General features: G+C 33.6%; 2 long non-coding RNA genes and 11 other non-coding genes across 13 annotated transcripts in view; 12 read left to right on the top strand and 1 right to left on the bottom strand.

Moving 5' to 3' along the window:
- Positions 1-16,658, top strand: part of LOC129487440 (uncharacterized) — a 108,701-nt gene that overhangs the window by 59,175 nt on the left and 32,868 nt on the right. The window contains exons 11-21 of the long non-coding RNA XR_010122324.1: positions 136-197; positions 674-755; positions 1,548-1,634; positions 2,645-2,707; positions 5,083-5,165; positions 6,040-6,124; positions 7,016-7,080; positions 8,836-10,548; positions 11,304-11,385; positions 14,748-14,783; positions 15,139-15,216. This is a non-coding gene — a long non-coding RNA (uncharacterized lncRNA). The remainder of the gene's footprint in view (positions 1-135; positions 198-673; positions 756-1,547; positions 1,635-2,644; positions 2,708-5,082; positions 5,166-6,039; positions 6,125-7,015; positions 7,081-8,835; positions 10,549-11,303; positions 11,386-14,747; positions 14,784-15,138; positions 15,217-16,658) is intronic.
- LOC129488975 (small nucleolar RNA SNORD113/SNORD114 family) lies at positions 996-1,067 on the top strand. Its single transcript, XR_008659807.1, has one exon. It is a non-coding gene; the product is annotated as a small nucleolar RNA SNORD113/SNORD114 family (small nucleolar RNA).
- On the top strand, positions 1,958-2,033 carry LOC129489020 (small nucleolar RNA SNORD113/SNORD114 family). Its single transcript, XR_008659845.1, has one exon. It is a non-coding gene; the product is annotated as a small nucleolar RNA SNORD113/SNORD114 family (small nucleolar RNA).
- On the bottom strand, positions 2,661-8,839 carry LOC134737434 (uncharacterized). The gene is made up of 3 exons (XR_010122326.1): positions 7,818-8,839; positions 5,063-5,138; positions 2,661-2,698 (listed from the first exon to the last, which is right to left on the bottom strand). It is a non-coding gene; the product is annotated as an uncharacterized lncRNA (long non-coding RNA).
- On the top strand, positions 3,067-3,144 carry LOC129489008 (small nucleolar RNA SNORD113/SNORD114 family). The gene has a single exon (XR_008659835.1). It is a non-coding gene; the product is annotated as a small nucleolar RNA SNORD113/SNORD114 family (small nucleolar RNA).
- LOC129488972 (small nucleolar RNA SNORD113/SNORD114 family) lies at positions 4,555-4,629 on the top strand. Its single transcript, XR_008659804.1, has one exon. It is a non-coding gene; the product is annotated as a small nucleolar RNA SNORD113/SNORD114 family (small nucleolar RNA).
- On the top strand, positions 5,491-5,565 carry LOC129488997 (small nucleolar RNA SNORD113/SNORD114 family). The gene has a single exon (XR_008659826.1). It is a non-coding gene; the product is annotated as a small nucleolar RNA SNORD113/SNORD114 family (small nucleolar RNA).
- On the top strand, positions 6,488-6,559 carry LOC129488998 (small nucleolar RNA SNORD113/SNORD114 family). The gene has a single exon (XR_008659827.1). It is a non-coding gene; the product is annotated as a small nucleolar RNA SNORD113/SNORD114 family (small nucleolar RNA).
- LOC129489015 (small nucleolar RNA SNORD113/SNORD114 family) lies at positions 7,371-7,443 on the top strand. The gene has a single exon (XR_008659841.1). It is a non-coding gene; the product is annotated as a small nucleolar RNA SNORD113/SNORD114 family (small nucleolar RNA).
- LOC129488989 (small nucleolar RNA SNORD113/SNORD114 family) lies at positions 8,302-8,373 on the top strand. Its single transcript, XR_008659820.1, has one exon. It is a non-coding gene; the product is annotated as a small nucleolar RNA SNORD113/SNORD114 family (small nucleolar RNA).
- Positions 10,448-10,521, top strand: LOC129489013 (small nucleolar RNA SNORD113/SNORD114 family). The gene has a single exon (XR_008659839.1). It is a non-coding gene; the product is annotated as a small nucleolar RNA SNORD113/SNORD114 family (small nucleolar RNA).
- Positions 13,835-13,911, top strand: LOC129489005 (small nucleolar RNA SNORD113/SNORD114 family). Its single transcript, XR_008659833.1, has one exon. It is a non-coding gene; the product is annotated as a small nucleolar RNA SNORD113/SNORD114 family (small nucleolar RNA).
- On the top strand, positions 15,551-15,627 carry LOC129489002 (small nucleolar RNA SNORD113/SNORD114 family). Its single transcript, XR_008659830.1, has one exon. It is a non-coding gene; the product is annotated as a small nucleolar RNA SNORD113/SNORD114 family (small nucleolar RNA).

Raw genomic sequence — 16,658 nt, 5'->3', positions numbered from 1 at the left:
GCCAATCATAAGCTAATGATAAAACTCTGTTACCTATCAAGAATTTCAATTAATCCAGTAACACATGACATCCATAAACAGAAAGAAAAATCACAGTGGTTTCATTCTTTCTAATATCTGTTTTGTACTTCACAGAATGGAGGCGTGATGGCTGATCCAATCATATTCCACTGATGAAGGTTTTGATGGCTACCTATGTGAGTAGGGAGGACATAGGCTGCTGTTAGTAATTGTCTTAAGTTATTAAGTCTAATATCAAGGATTTTGTTAGTAAATTTTGATTTTATTATTATAAAGGGATTAATGACAGAACCAGTAAACAAGCATATAAACAAGTAAAAAAGGAGACTGAAGCATTGTTCAACTATGAATAAATGTGATAAGGCAAGAAAAACTACTAATATAAATGGAAAACACTGAAGTCTCAAGAAATATATGTATCAAGCATGCTACTTTGTCTGAGGGTCTTAAGACACTGCATATAAGAAATAGTCAATGTTATTGTTCTGGATCAGTTCAAGTTCAAGGTTGTTAATTTTATTAAAACTAAAATATATAAATATTATTACAGATTAATAAATACCTAAACTATTGTGAAAATGAAAGTGTAATACAAAGGTGGACGGAGACAAGATATCAATGTTTATCATCTGGTCTGCTTTGTCCTCCTCAGAATGAACAGCCCTATCTGATTTGAGCACTGTGCAATGACCGTGAACTGTACGGTTACCTCCGTGTGTCACAGGAAGACTCTTGTGAGTAGTAGTCAAAATTCTTGTTTTGTTTTAAGGGTATTCTCTGTATTCTTAAGAAGTCTAAAGTATAATCAAATAAGGTCAAGCATTTTTATTATTCACTACTTAAATACAAATTTATTCTTAAGAGTTCCCCATTAATAGCTGTTTATTTTATTATTACAGCACTATTAATGAATTGATTAATTAATCAAAAAACGAATGTAGATGGACATGAATGAAGAAAGATAGAGTCAATCTTGGACCAATGATGATGACTGGTGGCGTATGAGTCATTGACGATGAATACAGGTCTGGAAGTCTGAGGTCCAATATAAAAAATCTAGTCTTCACCTTCTGATCCTAAGGATAGACATTAGGAATATTTGAGGATGCTGTTCTTGGTCTTCATGTTCATGCATTTTCCCTCTATTTTTATAATTGTATCAATGAATCAATAAGCAAATATATTTTAACTGCATAAAGATAAAAATAGTGGGGCATTGTCCAATTATGGAAATATATGGTGAAAGAAGAAATACAATTCACATATATTAAAAACACTGAGGTCTTCTTTCTATTAAGAAATAAATGACTCAAAGATATTACTTGCTTGCTGCAGGATGGCATATACAATAAAAATAATAGCCTATGTCAGGTCATTTGGGTCAGGATCATGTTCATGGTTGTTTGTTTTCTCAAGAAAAAGTAGTTTCACACATACTTACGTGACTAATAGACTGAAAGGAGAAATGTATGGATAAATGGACAGAATATTTCCATCTTTTTATCCTTTTTGCTTTGTACTCTCAGAATGAACACCCTCAAGTTGACTTAAGCACTCTTCCGTGGTCACGAGGTTTCTGGTTGCCTCTGTGTGTTAGAAGCTTGGAGACCAATGTGAGTATAGTCAAAGTTCCTGTCTTGGTTCTGGGTTTTTAAGGGGTATTCATTGTTTTATTAAGAACATTACAGATGATCCAAAAGGTCAACCATGGTCCAGTGATAAATATGGCATTGCCATGAAACATTATGTTGATTATCTAATATTTACAAAATTAAAAATGATTAATGATAAAATCACTGTGACAGATGATCCTATAGAGAGCTATACAGTATTTCTTCTTCTTAAGTTTTTGTAACATTATTTAATTACTATTAGTGAAGAGATGTATTAATCAATAAACAAACATAGAAGTAATGGAGAAGAGGAGGGCCAGTCTTCAGTCAATGATGATGACTGGTGGCGAATCAGCCATGGGTAACGAATACCATGTCTGCAACTCTGCCTCTGTTGAAAATACCATACCCTATAGGTAGATTTAAGAATACACAAGGTTCGTGTTCTTGGTTTTTGCATTAATGGATTTTGATTCTATTATTATAAATAGATCAATGAAAGAATCAATAAAGCAATATAAACACACGTGAATAATGAAATCATCGTATAATTATGAAACTATGTAGGGAAACAGGAGAAGCCATTTATATATATATGGAAAAAATTCTGTTAAGAAATAAATGGTTCAAATGTGTTACCTCTAGCTAAGGATGCTATAGAGGCTATAAATAATATCGATAGATAAAATAATTAATAAACAAATAAAAATAAATCTGAATAAGTGAAGTACTGTCCAATTACAAAGATTGTATGAGTAGATAAAAGAAACTATTCATATATATTGAAAACAATGGAATCTGTTATGAAATAGTCAATATACAAAGAAATGCTCTGGATTTGTGTCAGTGTCAAGATCAATGTTTGTTGGTTTTCTTAAAAAAATTAATAAATATTAACAGAAAATTTTAAATGTCTAAATGATTGGCTAAATGAAAGGTGACATGCATAGATCGAGGAAAATAATGTCTCCATTTTTATTTTCTTTATCTGCACTGCTTTGTACTTACAGGCCTTCTGCTGTGATCGCGTTCTCCACAGTTGCCTCTGGGTAGGAGCCTGGACACTAATGGAAGTAAGAGTCAATCTTTTTCTCTTATTTTTGTATTTGTTTAGGGTAGATTTTAAAAGATTCACTATAAATTTTTAAAATAACCAAGAAAGCCACCCATGACCCAGTGGAAAGTATGTGGTGGACATGAAACATGTTGATTAATCAGTATTTATAACACTGTGGATGATTAATGAAAAAAACATGGTAAATGACTTTATAGACTGGTGTTAGGGATACTTAAGCCATCTTGTTCTCAAGGGTTTTGGGATTTTTTCATAAGCGTTTTAGATATGTAGATATTTACTTTAATATGATTAGTTTACTGATAAATTAACCGGTAAAGAAATGTAGAGATGAATGAGATAAAAGAGGCCCAAACCTGGACCAATGATAGTGACTGTTGGGGTATGAGTCAGTGAGGTTGAATAACAGTTTGTATCTGGAAATCTGAGATCCAACACAATAAAAAATGTAGTCTAATTACTCTGATGGAAATCCAAATAAAAGGGCAAAATCTTTGTATATTCCTAATATGTATTTGATAGCATTCTTATAAGTAAATCAATGATGGAAGCATTAAATTAATATAGAAATCAATAAGTATGATTTATTATACTATAGATAGTGAAGCTTTATTCAATATCAATATATGTGGTCAGGCAAGAAATATTAATAATAAATGTTGAAAACACTATTCCCGTTAAGAAATAAGTGGATCAAAGTGTTACCCTTAATGATCATATAGACACTGATAAATAATAGTCAACTTTATTACTCTGGTTCAAACCAAGTGGAGGTTGTATGTTTTGTCTAGAAAATATATAAACTACAAAAAGTTAATAAACACCTAAGTGAATGAGTAAATTAAATGTGGGGAGTAAGATTCAATTAAGATAAAGTCCTAATTTTCTTTTAATCAAATGCTGTGCTTTGTACTCCTTAGAATGGATGCACTGGAGCTGATTTAAGCATTCTTTGGTGGTCACAAGATGTATAGTTGCCTTTGTATGTTTGGCGCATGGAAAAAAATATGAGTTTTTGTGGACATACACTATTTGAAAAGTATGAAATATAATCAAAGAAGGCCAGCCATGGCCCAGTGATAAATATGGAATTGATATGAAACATTATATTGATTAATCATCTTTCAGGATGATTAATAAAAGAGATAAAGTGATTCTATATAGAGATGCAGGACTTCAGGCTCATTCATGATCTAGGTTTTTGTGTTTCATGGTTATTTAATTATTATCAATAAAAAGAAAAAAGAAAAAAGTCTTAAACTGTCAAAAAAATTAGGAGACCAGTGCCCAACGTTCATGTAGGGCGGGGACTAGTGTCCATTTCCACCAAGCAGCCCGGAAATGCTCATCCTCACAGGGCATTGGAGAGGTTTCTCAAGAAGCGAGTGCCTCCATGGGGGAAATAATTAAGCCCAGATTAAATGCTGCTTCAAACCTAATGAATGGTAAAAACAAGATCCAAAAGCATCAAACTCTTTCCAGGTAAATTAACTGCATCCCAGAATAAAGCTCAAGGACATTTTTAGAAATACACATATATCCAGCACACAAGCAGGGTAAAATTCACAACATCTGCAAATTTACCAGGCATTCAAAGGGGCAAAAAATACACAACCCACAATTAAGAGACTACTGAATTAATCAAAACCAACCCAGAACTTATACGGATGTGAGCATTAGCAGAAAACGACATTGAAGTAGTTATTAGAACTGTCTCCCTGGCCGGGCGTGGTGGCTCATGCCTGTAATCCCAGCACTTTGGGAGGCCGAGGTGGGTGGATCACCTGTGGTCAGGAGTTCGAGACCAGCCTGGCCAACATGGTGAAACCCCACCTCTACTAAACATGGACCAATGATGACCACTGGTGGCGTTTGAGTCATGGACGATGAATACTACGTGTCTGAAACTCTGAGGTCCAACAGAAAACATAATTGGATAGATATCAGAAATATGTAAAGATCATATTCTTACTTTGGATGAATAGATTTAGGTTTATCATCAATGGATAAATGATAGAACAATTAAACAATAATAAATAAATAGAAGGTGAATCATTGTTCAATTATGAAGATACATGATGATGTAAGAAATATTACCACTAAAAATTGTAAACACTGATGCCCCTTAAAGAAATGGATCATGAGTATCACCTCTTTGGCTAATGTTCATCTAGATTCTAATAAGTAAGAGTCAGTTTCATTTTCTGGTTAAGTCTCATTTGAGATTGTTCCTTTTGTTATGAGAGAAAACATTTCCATTCTGAAAAATTAATCAATATCAAAACAACTGAATAACGGAAATGTGGAAAGGATCAATGGAGATAAGGTTTGCATCTTTTTTTAAAAGAGTTACCTGCTCTTTGTATTCTGCAGAATGGATGCACTTGAGCCGACCTAAGCATTCATGGTCATGAGATTTGTGGTTGCCACTGTTGGTTAGGAGCATAGAGATCAGTGTGAGTAATAAAACTCATGTCTTTCTCTAAGAGACTTTTTAAAGGGTATTCATAATATCATGAAAGTGTGAAAAATCATCCAAAAGGCCAACCTCAGCCAATGATAAATATGAGGTTGGTTGAAACAGTATATTTACTAGCTCATTTATGACACACTGAGGATAATTCATGAAAGATATATCAAACTGACAGATTATATAGGAAGTTCTAGAATATTCTATGCTCTTACTCTTTGGGTATTATATTTACATGGGTTATGATATTAATATTTGTGAATTAATGCATAAATCATGTAAATGAGACTTAAGCTAAAGAGTCCTAAGCCTGAGCCAATGATGAAAACTGGTGGCGCAGAAGTCAAGGATGCTGAATAATGTGTGTCTAGAACTCTGAGGTTCAATAGAGGAGGAAATACAGTCTATTGCTTTTGAAGTGATCTTATAGTTAGGTTTTGGAAATACAAAAGGACCGTCTTCTTGGATTGTTTTTGTGAATTTTGTTTCTTCTTTAAAATAAGTTCATTGATGTAATAATCAATGTACACATGTAAAAAAGTAAAGATGAGGAGTGTGAAGCATGTCCACTCAATGTAAATGGTGAGACAACTGAAATCATTAAAATGTATTGAAAATATGGATACCATTAAAAAAACGAACAAGTCAAGTGTAATCTTTGACTACGGATGACATAGGCAGTATAGTGAAGTTTCTTATTTTGCATCAGAACAAGTGTGCTGTTGTTAATTTTTTTTAAAAGAAAATTGATAAATATTACCACAATTAATAGATACCTGAATGACTAAGAGAAGGGTCAAATGAATGAATCCGTGAAAAATATTTCAATCCTGTTATCTTCTCTGCTTTGCACTTCCCAGAATGGACACACCCGGGCTGGCAGAACATCTGACCTTGATCTGGAGCCCCATGTCTGCCCCTCTGTAGAGGGGCACATGGGCCAATGTGAGTTAACAGTAAAATTATTTTTTGCTTTTGCTTATTTGTTTAGGATATTCAGTGTAATATTTAAAAAGTATTATATATTAATATAATCAAGGAAGGCCAGCCATGTCCCAAGGATACATATGGACTTGACATGAAATATTGTGTAGATTAATAGATATTTTAAACAATGAACATGATTAATGAAGGAAGTATTAATATACTAATTGAAGCAAATGATTATATAGACAGATACTAGGAATACTTAAGGATCTTGTCCTTAAAACTTGGTGATCCAGAGGTATTTATGTTATTGTCAGTGAATTAATGAATCATTAGGAAATAACTTATAAATAAAAGGAGAAAAAGAGGGCCAATACTGGCTGGATTGATGATGACCACTGGTGGCCTATAAGTCGTACAATGAATACGTGTCTGTAGAACTCTGAGGTCCATCACAAGCAGTATCTAGCCTAGTCCCTCTGTCTGAAAAACTCCTGTAGACAGATGTCAGGGAAATACAAGAACCTTATTCTTTTTCTTTATGTTTATGAATTTAAAAAATATTATATTATTAAAATAGCAATGAAAAATAAACAAACGTATAAATGAATATAGATGAAGGTGAAGTATCGTTTATTGTTGAAATGTGTAGTAGAGAGAAATAATACTAATATAAATTGAAATGGTTGGGTAATTAATGGACCAAGTATAATACATCTTTGACTAAGGATCATATAGATATCAATAAGGAATGGTTAGTGCTCTGAGTTAGTTGCAAGTTTCACATTAGTTGTATTAAGAAAAAATTAATAAATACTCAAATGACTATGTAAATGAATGGTGAAAAATATAGATTAATGTAAAGAATATTCAATTTTTTAATCATCTTCTCTGCTTTGAACTTTTCAGGATGGATGAAATGAGCAGAGCATTTTGCTGTGATCAAGGCTCTGTTGCCTCTGTGTTAGGCCAATGTGAGTAATGGTTGTTGTCTTGGTTTAGGTTGTTTAATAGTATTCCTGATACTATTAAAAATGATTTAATATAATAAAAAGTTAACTGGCTCAGTGATAATGTGCAACATTGAGGTTAATTAATCAAAGAGATGTAGTCTCTGTGGGAAATGATCATATAGACAAATGTAAGGATTCTTCAGATATCTTGTTCTTGGGTTTTCAAAATAATGTATTCATTTTATTATCAAAGAAGAAATGATTTATTCAATAAATATTTAGAAATGAATGATGAAAGAGAGACCCAACTATGAATCAGTGGTGACCACTGGTGGCATGTAAGTCATGGATGATGAATATCAGAAGAAAAGAATCTAGGTTTTTGCTTCTGTTGGAAGTGATCCAGTAGACAATGTCAGAAACATACAAAGATCATTTTCTTATCTTGGGGTCATAGATTTAGGTTTATTATTACTAACATATGAATGATAGAACCATTAAACAAATATTAACAGATAAAAATACAAGTAGAGATTTAAGCTACAGTGTCCAGCTATGAATGTAGGAGATGAGATAAATTATTACTAAAAATAGGAGATACTGATTCCTCTTATCAAAGAAATGGATCACAGTGTTTCCTCTTTGACTAAGGATTATATAGAATCTAACAAGTAAGAGTCAGTTTTATTTTCTTGGTCAGAGATTGTTTCTTCTGTTAAGAGAGAAAGACACCTATAATATGAAAAATTAGTAAATACCCAAATCACTGAATAAATGCAATGCAGAAAGGCAGGATCAACAGAGATTAGGTCTCAATGTTTTTAGTCTGCTCTGTACTCCTCAGAATGGACAGACCCGAGCTGATTTTTATGTTCTGTGGCTATGAGATCAGTGGTTGTCTCCACGTGTTAGGAACATGGAGACTGACGTAATAGTCAAACTTCTTGTCTCAGTTTCAGCGTTCTTCTGAAGGGTATTCAGTAAGTGCAAAATTTAATCAGTGACTGCCAACCATCACCCAAATGTAAAAAATGTAATTATTATATATGAAGCCTTGAGGTCAGTTGATCCATAGGCAGATATTAGAAATATTATTATATTTCTGCTTATTCCATAGGCAGATGTTAGAAATATTCAAGAATCTCGTCTTCTAGTTTTTGTGATTCTTGGTATTTATTTTAGTACTATTAGATTATTGATGTATTATTCAGTGATATGAATGAAGAAAATGAGAGCCAAGCCTGGATCAAGGATGTCCACTGGTGGCATATAAGTCATGTGTGATGAATGTATGTCTGGAACTCTGAGGTCCAAGAAGGAAGGAATATAGGTTATTGCCTCTTTTAGAAATAATCCTATAGATTATTTAAGAATATATAAGGATCTTATTTGGCCTTTTTAAATGAGTTTTTACTCTATCATAATAAATTGATCAATAAAAGGATCAATGTATGGATACAAATGCATAAAGGTAAATAGGGTGAAGCATCATCAAATTATGGAAAGATGAGGTGGCAAGAGAATCCACATGTATATACACTGAAGACACTGAATTCCATTAAAAAACCAATGGTTCAGGCTGTTACACCTGGTTAAAAATCATGCAGATAACATAAATAATAGCCTGTATTCTGGGCTAATGGAAAGTTTGATGTTGTTTTTCTTAAGTTAAAGTGTCACATTATTACCCCAAATCAGTATATACCTTGAACTACAAGGATTAATGGAAAGAATTTCTCAATTTTGTTTTTGTCTGTACTACTTTGTATTTCTCAGAATGGACGCACCTGAACTGACCTACGCATTTGCAAGCTCCATGGCTGTCCCGGTGTTTGGAGCATGGAGACCGATTTGAGTTATAGTCACTGTTCTTGCCTTGGTTTTGGTGGCTTATTTAGGATACTCGCTGAATACTTTTAAAAAAAGTATTAAATATAACCAAAGAAGGCCAACTGTGGCCCAATGATAAATATGGTTTTGACATGAAATATTATGTTGATTGATCAATTTTTGTAACAATGGGAATGATTAATGAAAGAGGTATATTCAGTGACATACACATATGTCACTAAATGAATGATGTGATTTCGTAGATAGATATTAGGGATATAAGAGTCTCTTTTCTATGAGATTTTGTGATTCACAGATAATTATTTTATTATGTTTGATGAATTGAGAATTAATTAATTAGCAAATATACAGTAGTATGAAGAAAAAGACGTGTAAACCTGAACCAATGATTGATGGTTTAGGAGTCATGGGTGATGAATAATATGTGTCTGGAACCTAAAGTTTTGCAGAAAACAAACTCTGATCTATTTCCTAGGGTCATTTGCAAATGACAATGTTTGAAATGATAGATTGATGTTAATAATGTGTAAGAATCTACTTATTTTGGATTCATGGATTTATATATTGTTATTATTTAAAATTGATCCATGATGAAAGTATTAAACATATAATTCGACAAATATGAAGATAGAGAGATGGACTTCAACCATGTGATGATTCAAGATATAATATCAACATAAAATGAAACACTAGCTCCCAACATGGTGAAACCCTGTCTCTATTAAAAATACAAAAAACTATATGGATGTGGTGGTGCACGCCTGTAATCCCAGCTACTCGGGAGGCTGAGGCAGGAGAATCACTTGAACTTGGGAGGTGGAGGTTGCAGTGAGCCGAGATTGCGCCATTGCACTCCCGCCTGGGCAACAAGAGCAAAACTCTGTCTAAAAAAAAAAAAAAAAGAAATGGACCCAAGGGTGTTACCTCTTTTTGGTTAGTGATCATATAGATGCTGGGTAGTAGGAATTTTATTGCTTGGAGCAGTCCTTTTGAGGTTGTTTTGTTCAGAATGAACATATATGTTATGAAAAATTAATAAATACCTAAATTACTGGGAAAGCAAAGATCAACAAAAAGGTCTTAGTTTTTAAAATCAGCTGCTTTGCTTTGTATTTCTTAGAAGGGATGCACTGGTGCTGATTTAAGAATTCTCTCATAGTCACAAGATGTATGGTTGCCTCTGTGTAGGTTCCTGGAAACCAATGTGAGTATGAGTCAATATTCTTGTCTTGGTTTGAGTGTTTTTTAAGAGGTATCACTGTGTTGTTATACACTTTGGCATATAATTAGTTAATGTCTTAAGAATGGGATTGATGTAATGCATTATGTTGATTAATCTATATGTGAAACACTGCATTAAATTAATTAAATGTATCTAGTGTCTATGGGAAATAATTTAGTAGACAGATATTAGATATTCAAGAGTCTTGCTCTTGAGTTTTTCTGACTCTTTGGTATTTACTTATTCTTATTAGTGAGTTGATGAATTAATCTATCAATAAGTGAAGACATGAATGAAGAAAAAGAGCTCCAAGTCTGGACCAAAGATGAAGTTTGGTGATGTAGGAATTATGAACAATAAATACCTGTGTTTGGAACTTTGAGGTCCGACATGAAAACTAGTTTACTCCCTATGATGTAATTGATCATATATATATATATATATATATATATATATATATATATATATATTAGAAATAGCAAAGATCTGATTGTGTTTCATAGCTATCAATTATATCTTCATAAGTTGATTAGTGCACAAATAACCAAAGAAATGTATGAATACACGAAGAAAAATGGAACCAAGTATGGACTAAGTATGTCCTCTATAAAGTTGCTCTTATTTAGAAACAAATTATAGGATTTTACTAGGGTCGGATAGGCATTTCTGTTCTAGATTTCTGAAAATGAAAATATTACTCATTTTCTTGAAAAGGAATAAATGGTTGGAAAAATTAATTCATTTGTTCCTGAATTATAAACTCATTTAGACTAATAATGAATGAGTTAATAGATAAAAAGGTCAAGAAGTGACCACTCATGAGAATGTGTTATAAAGCCAGGAATGAGAAGAAGCTGATTCTGTAAGTCAAAGCTAACTTGCAGAGAATACCAAGACGATTACATGTTTGAGTGGCGGCACTGGAGCCAATATGTCCCATAGTCAGATGTTTTTCTTAATGCAGGTGATGGATTCAAGAATGTTCACTATTGATGTAAAATTCATAACTGAAATAATTCAGTAAATAAAAGGAGAGTGAATCTAATCTAAGGATGGGGAGTGTCGTGAACCAATGTTTGAGATGAACCTAACCCTGATCATTTCATATTTATTCAGAAACAGCCTGACTCTTGTTGTTTCTTACCTGTAACATCTACTTTGTACTTCGCAGGGTTGATGTTCACGGGTGATTGATCCTCCTGTAGTGTCGGTGGTATTGACTGTTCCCCAGAGGACAAGGAGTGTGTTCTTGCGTAAGTCATAGTTGACATTCTTGTTTTTGATTGGGTAGTTTGCCTGTTCATTGATGTCCATAGTACTATAGAAGGTAGATAAATGGCCACATACCTAAAGAAAATCAAAGGAGGCAAAAGGTGAGAATCTGTTATAAACTAAGGATTATAATTAATCTAATTCAGTACAACTGTGGACAATTTTGAAAAGATAAAGATTGATGTCATTTTAGTCATTTTATAGATAAACTAAAAATGGGACATTTTAAATATTCCATTTTAGCATTTTTCATAGTTTACACAAACATTCCTATATTGCTAGATAGCCTAGTCTGTTAACTCCCTGAGGAAGGAGCACATGTGAAGTAAATACTTGTCATTATCATAGTAGGATCAAGTGGAATATTCTTCTGGTCTATTGTTACATCTTCATAGACTATATAATTTAAACAAAACGGTTCAAGCATGGACCAATGACATAACCGAAATCAAATCTAGACAAACATGATTATTATTATATTTCACAACATTTTTGTAGTTCGTTACAAAAAAAGACCTAGCCTATTACCTTGTTTATTACCTCTCTTGGAAATGAACCCAATGACAGATATTAAGACCATTCAAGAAACTTGTTTAGGGGCTTTGGTGGATTGTTAACACATACTAATTGTATTATCAGTGGATAAGTGTGCATAAACATCTTGTAGATTAATATAGGTAAATATGTCTAAATGTGGTCTCATTTTGAGTATATTTACTAGAACAAGAATTATTATGACCTGTCTTAAATGTTATGATCCATTAATAAAAATAGATCAAGCTTGGGATCCAAGTCAGTAACCTGCATATACGCATAGGTGAATACTCATTGTCTTTATTTCTGGAGCTTTTTAGTTTATACTTGTTTTTGTTTCCTCTTTTAGTAAATTGAAAACATTATGTAAATACATAAATCAAAACATAGGTAAGGAAGTGAGAGGAAGCTAAGCATGGACTACTTATGAGGATGTGTTTTGAAGCAGGGATTATAACTTAATCCATTTTAGTACAATGGAGCACCATTTAAAAAGAGATCAGTGTTTTCCGTTCTCTTTTCATAGCTATTTATTATTCCATTTTGGGTTTTACTCTTGTTTATGCAACATTCCTTGATGGATAATGATCTGTGGGTTAGATCCAAGGCTTACATTTTAGGTAGTTGTGTTTTTATAAGTTATTATCAGGGTTTTAGATGTTGAATGGGGTGATGAATTGATGGTTGTTCGTTGTTCCATCTTAAAGGTATGTACATGTTAAATGAAGAAAAGGCCAAGCACCAATCAGTGATATGAATGGATTGATTGATCAGTTTTATGATTAAATTCATTTCTGCACCCCTGCAATTTATTTAAAAGGGAGATTTGGTATATTAAATCTATGGAAATTGGTGTTTATGTAGAAAGAATATACAAATTATGTGAAAAAAGGCCAAGGAAGGACCAATGATGCGAGTGGAATACATTCTGAAATGTGTTTTATGATAAAAATATCTGTGAACTACTGCGGTCCACTACAAAGAGGGATTTAAGTGTTTACATCTGTAGGAATGCCTACAGATAGATTTCAGTGATATTCAGGAATCAGGTTCTCAGTCTTTGGTGCTTCATGGATTTTGATTTTGTTGTTATTCAATAAATGAAAGAATAAACAAATATGTCAGTGTATAAAAATGAATAGAATGAAGTGTATCTAACTATGAAAATATGGGATGAGGCAAGAATTATTGTTAATATAACATAGAACCACTGGAGTTCACTAAGTAATGCTATCTTTACCGCAAAATGTAATGCCTTAATGCATCAAAGGGGTTACATTTTGGAGTAAGGATAAGTAGGCAAGATTGTGATATATGTTCTTGCTTTGAGTCAATGATGAGTTCAAGTGGCCACTTACTGCAGAGGGAAAAAAATAAATTATGCCATAAAATAATAAATACCTAAATGACTGAGCAAATGAAATGGGGAAGGCATGTATCAGTGGAAAGAATATCTCAGCTTTGTGTTATTTGCAGTGCTTATATTCCTCAGAATGAAAGCTTCTATCTGATTTAAGCATTCTACTGTGGCCATGAACTCTTACGTGTTAGGAGCATAGAAACCAATGTAAGAGTCAAAGCACTTGTCTTAATATGAGTGGCTTGTTTAAAAATATTCACTGTACTGTTTACAAAATGTTTAGTGAAAGAAGTTGACTATGGTGTACTATGGCATTGATATGAAATGTATGTTCATTACTGGATATGTACAACACAAATTAATTAATGAAGGTTATAGTTGCTGAGTGAATTTACTCTGTAGACAGTTATGGATACTTAAGAATATTATTCTGTGGAATTTGTGATTCATGTACATTTATTTTATTGTAATTAATCTATTGAAGAACTAATAAATCAACAAATATAGAAATGGATGAGGAAAAAGATGTCAAATCCTGAACTAGTGGTGATGGCTGGTGGCATATTTAGTCATAGATGATGAATAAATACATGCCTGAGACTCTGAGGTTAGTACCTAGACAGAGATCTAGTCTGTTATTTTTGATGGATGTAGTCCTGTAGAATGATTAGTTATACACAAAGGTGATGTTCTTGGACTTTTGTAGTTCATGAATTTTGATTGTATTGTTACAAAACAATCAATGACAAAATTTATACAATTGTATGAAGGTGAAGAGGGTGAAACATTGTCCAATTATGAAATATGAGGTGAGATCTGAAATACTATTAATATAATTTGAAAGTCCTAAGGTCCATAAGTAAATAAGTGGATCAAGGGTGTCACCTCTTTGGTACAGTATCATACAGACCGGGGGTCCCTAACCTCAGGGCTGCGGACCAGTATCAGTGCCTGGTGTGTTAGGAACCAGGCCACACAGCAGGAGGTGAGCAGCGGGTGAGCAAGCATTACCACCTGAGCTCTGCCTCTTGTCAGATCAGTAGTGGCATTAGATTCTCATAGGAGCAGAGCCTGTTGTGAACGGTGCATGCCAGGGATCTAGGTCACATGCTACTTATGAGAATCTAATGCCTGATGATCTGAGGTAGAACAGTTTCATCTGGAAACTACCCCTCCCTGCCCTGGTGCATGGGAAGATTGTCTTCTACAAAACCCATCCTGGGTGCCGAAAACGTTGGGGATCATTGGTATAGACAGTGATAAGTAACAGTCAATGTTATTGTTCTGCATCAATGGCAAGTACCATCCTGTCCTATTTTTAGAAGAGACAAATAATAACATCAATTAGTAAATATTTACATGGATAAATAAATGAAAGTTGGAAAGCCATTGTCAATGGAGAGAATGTCTCAATTTTTTAATCACTGGTTCTCCTTTATATTCCTCAAGGTGGAGGCTGTCTTCAGTAGGATCATGGAGACCAACGTGAGTAACAATCACATTTTATGTCTCGGTTTGCGTGGCTTATCTAAGGGTATTCATTATATAATGCCATATGAAATATAATCAAACAGGGCCAAATGCACCCCAGTAATGAAGTTGGGATTGATGTAAATTATGTTCTTTGATATATACAAAACATTGAGGCTTTCTGTATCAATCAAGTTTTATTTTCTGGGCTGGTTGCAAGTTTGACGTTGTTCCTGTTGTTGAGACAGAGAGAAAGAATACACATATATAATGAAAAATTAATAAATAAGTCAATGAAATTTGGAAAGGAGGGATAAATAGAGATAAAGTCTTAATTTTTTTCATCATATGTTCTGCTTTGTAATCCTAGAATGGATGCTCTTAAACTGCTTTAAGCACACTTCCATGGTCACAAGCCTTATGGTTGCCACGGGGCGTGGAGACCAACGTGAGTAATCATCAAAATTTGCATCTTGATGTGGGTTTTTTGCTTAAAGGTATTATTCACTGACTATATTATTGAAAAGAGTGAATTATAATCAAAGAAGACCAACTGTTGTGCAGCGACAAAACTGATATAAAGCACTATGTAAATTAATGGATATATGAAAAACTGAAGATAATAAAGGAGAGATGTTGACATAAGATGACTTTATATACAGACTAGAAATATCAAGGCTCTCCTTGAGTTTTGTGAATATAGGGCTTTAAAATTATTAGTGAACGAATTAACTAATCAATGGATAAATGTGGAAGTGAGTGGAGAAAAAGAGAACCAATCCTGGATCGATGATGTGATGACCACTGGTGGCTTATGAGTCTTAGACAGTGAATACGTGTTTGAAACTCTGAGATCTGTTGGAGAAGACACATGGCCCATTCTCTCTGTTTCAACTGACGCTACAGAAATATTTCAGAAATGTTTTTATTTGTGATAATTTCATTCTATTTTTATAATTGGATCAATGTGAGAATCAATAAACAAATATGTAAATAAAGTGGATGAAGCATTGTTCAGGTATGGCAGGATATATTATTAATATGTATTGAAAACAGTGGAGTCCAAAGAGAAATAAATGGTACATGCCTGTCACCTCTTTGGCCAATGATGACATAGTTAGTATAATTATAGACAATGTTCAATTTTTTGGTTAGTCGCAAGTTCAAAATTGTTCATTTTCTTAAGAGAAAATGAAATAAATATACTCCAGAAAATTACTGCCTAAATGACCAACTAAATGAAAGGTGAAAGGCAAAGATCAGTGGTGATAATATCTCAAATCTGTTATCCTCATCTCTGCTCTGTACTCCTCAGAATGGACGTAGTTGTACTGTTTTAAGAATTCTTCCAAGGTCCTCTGTTTGCACCGTGCTTAGGAAGGAGCATGCAGACCCATGTGATTAATGATCAAAGTTCTTGTCTTGGTGGTTTGTTGAATAGTATGTCAGGTATTATAAAAAGGTTTGTAATAGGCTGGGTGCGGTGGCTCATGCCTGTAATCCAAGCACTTTGGGAGGCCGAGGGGGATGAATCACCTGTGGTCAGGAGTTTGAGATCAGCTTGGCCAACATGGTGAAAATCTGCCTCTACTAAAAATACAAAAATCAGCTGGGTATGGTGGTGGGTGCCTGTAATTCCAGCTACTCAGGAGGCTGAGGGAGGAGAATCACTTGAACCCGGGAGGCGGAAGTTGCAGTGAGCCAAGATTGCATCATTGCACTCCAGCCTGGGTGACAGAGTGAGACTCTGTCTCAAAAAAAAAAAAAAAAAAATTTATAATACAGAGATGGCCAATGTTATCCCAATGATAGATATGAGAGTTATATAAAGTATTATATTGATAATGCATAGATGAAAAACTGAAGACAATTAATAAAACAGATATATCA

This window comes from Symphalangus syndactylus, chromosome 8, assembly GCF_028878055.3.
Source record: "Symphalangus syndactylus isolate Jambi chromosome 8, NHGRI_mSymSyn1-v2.1_pri, whole genome shotgun sequence".
Lineage (NCBI taxonomy): Eukaryota > Metazoa > Chordata > Mammalia > Primates > Hylobatidae > Symphalangus > Symphalangus syndactylus.
This window is presented reverse-complemented; position numbering and strand designations above follow the sequence as displayed.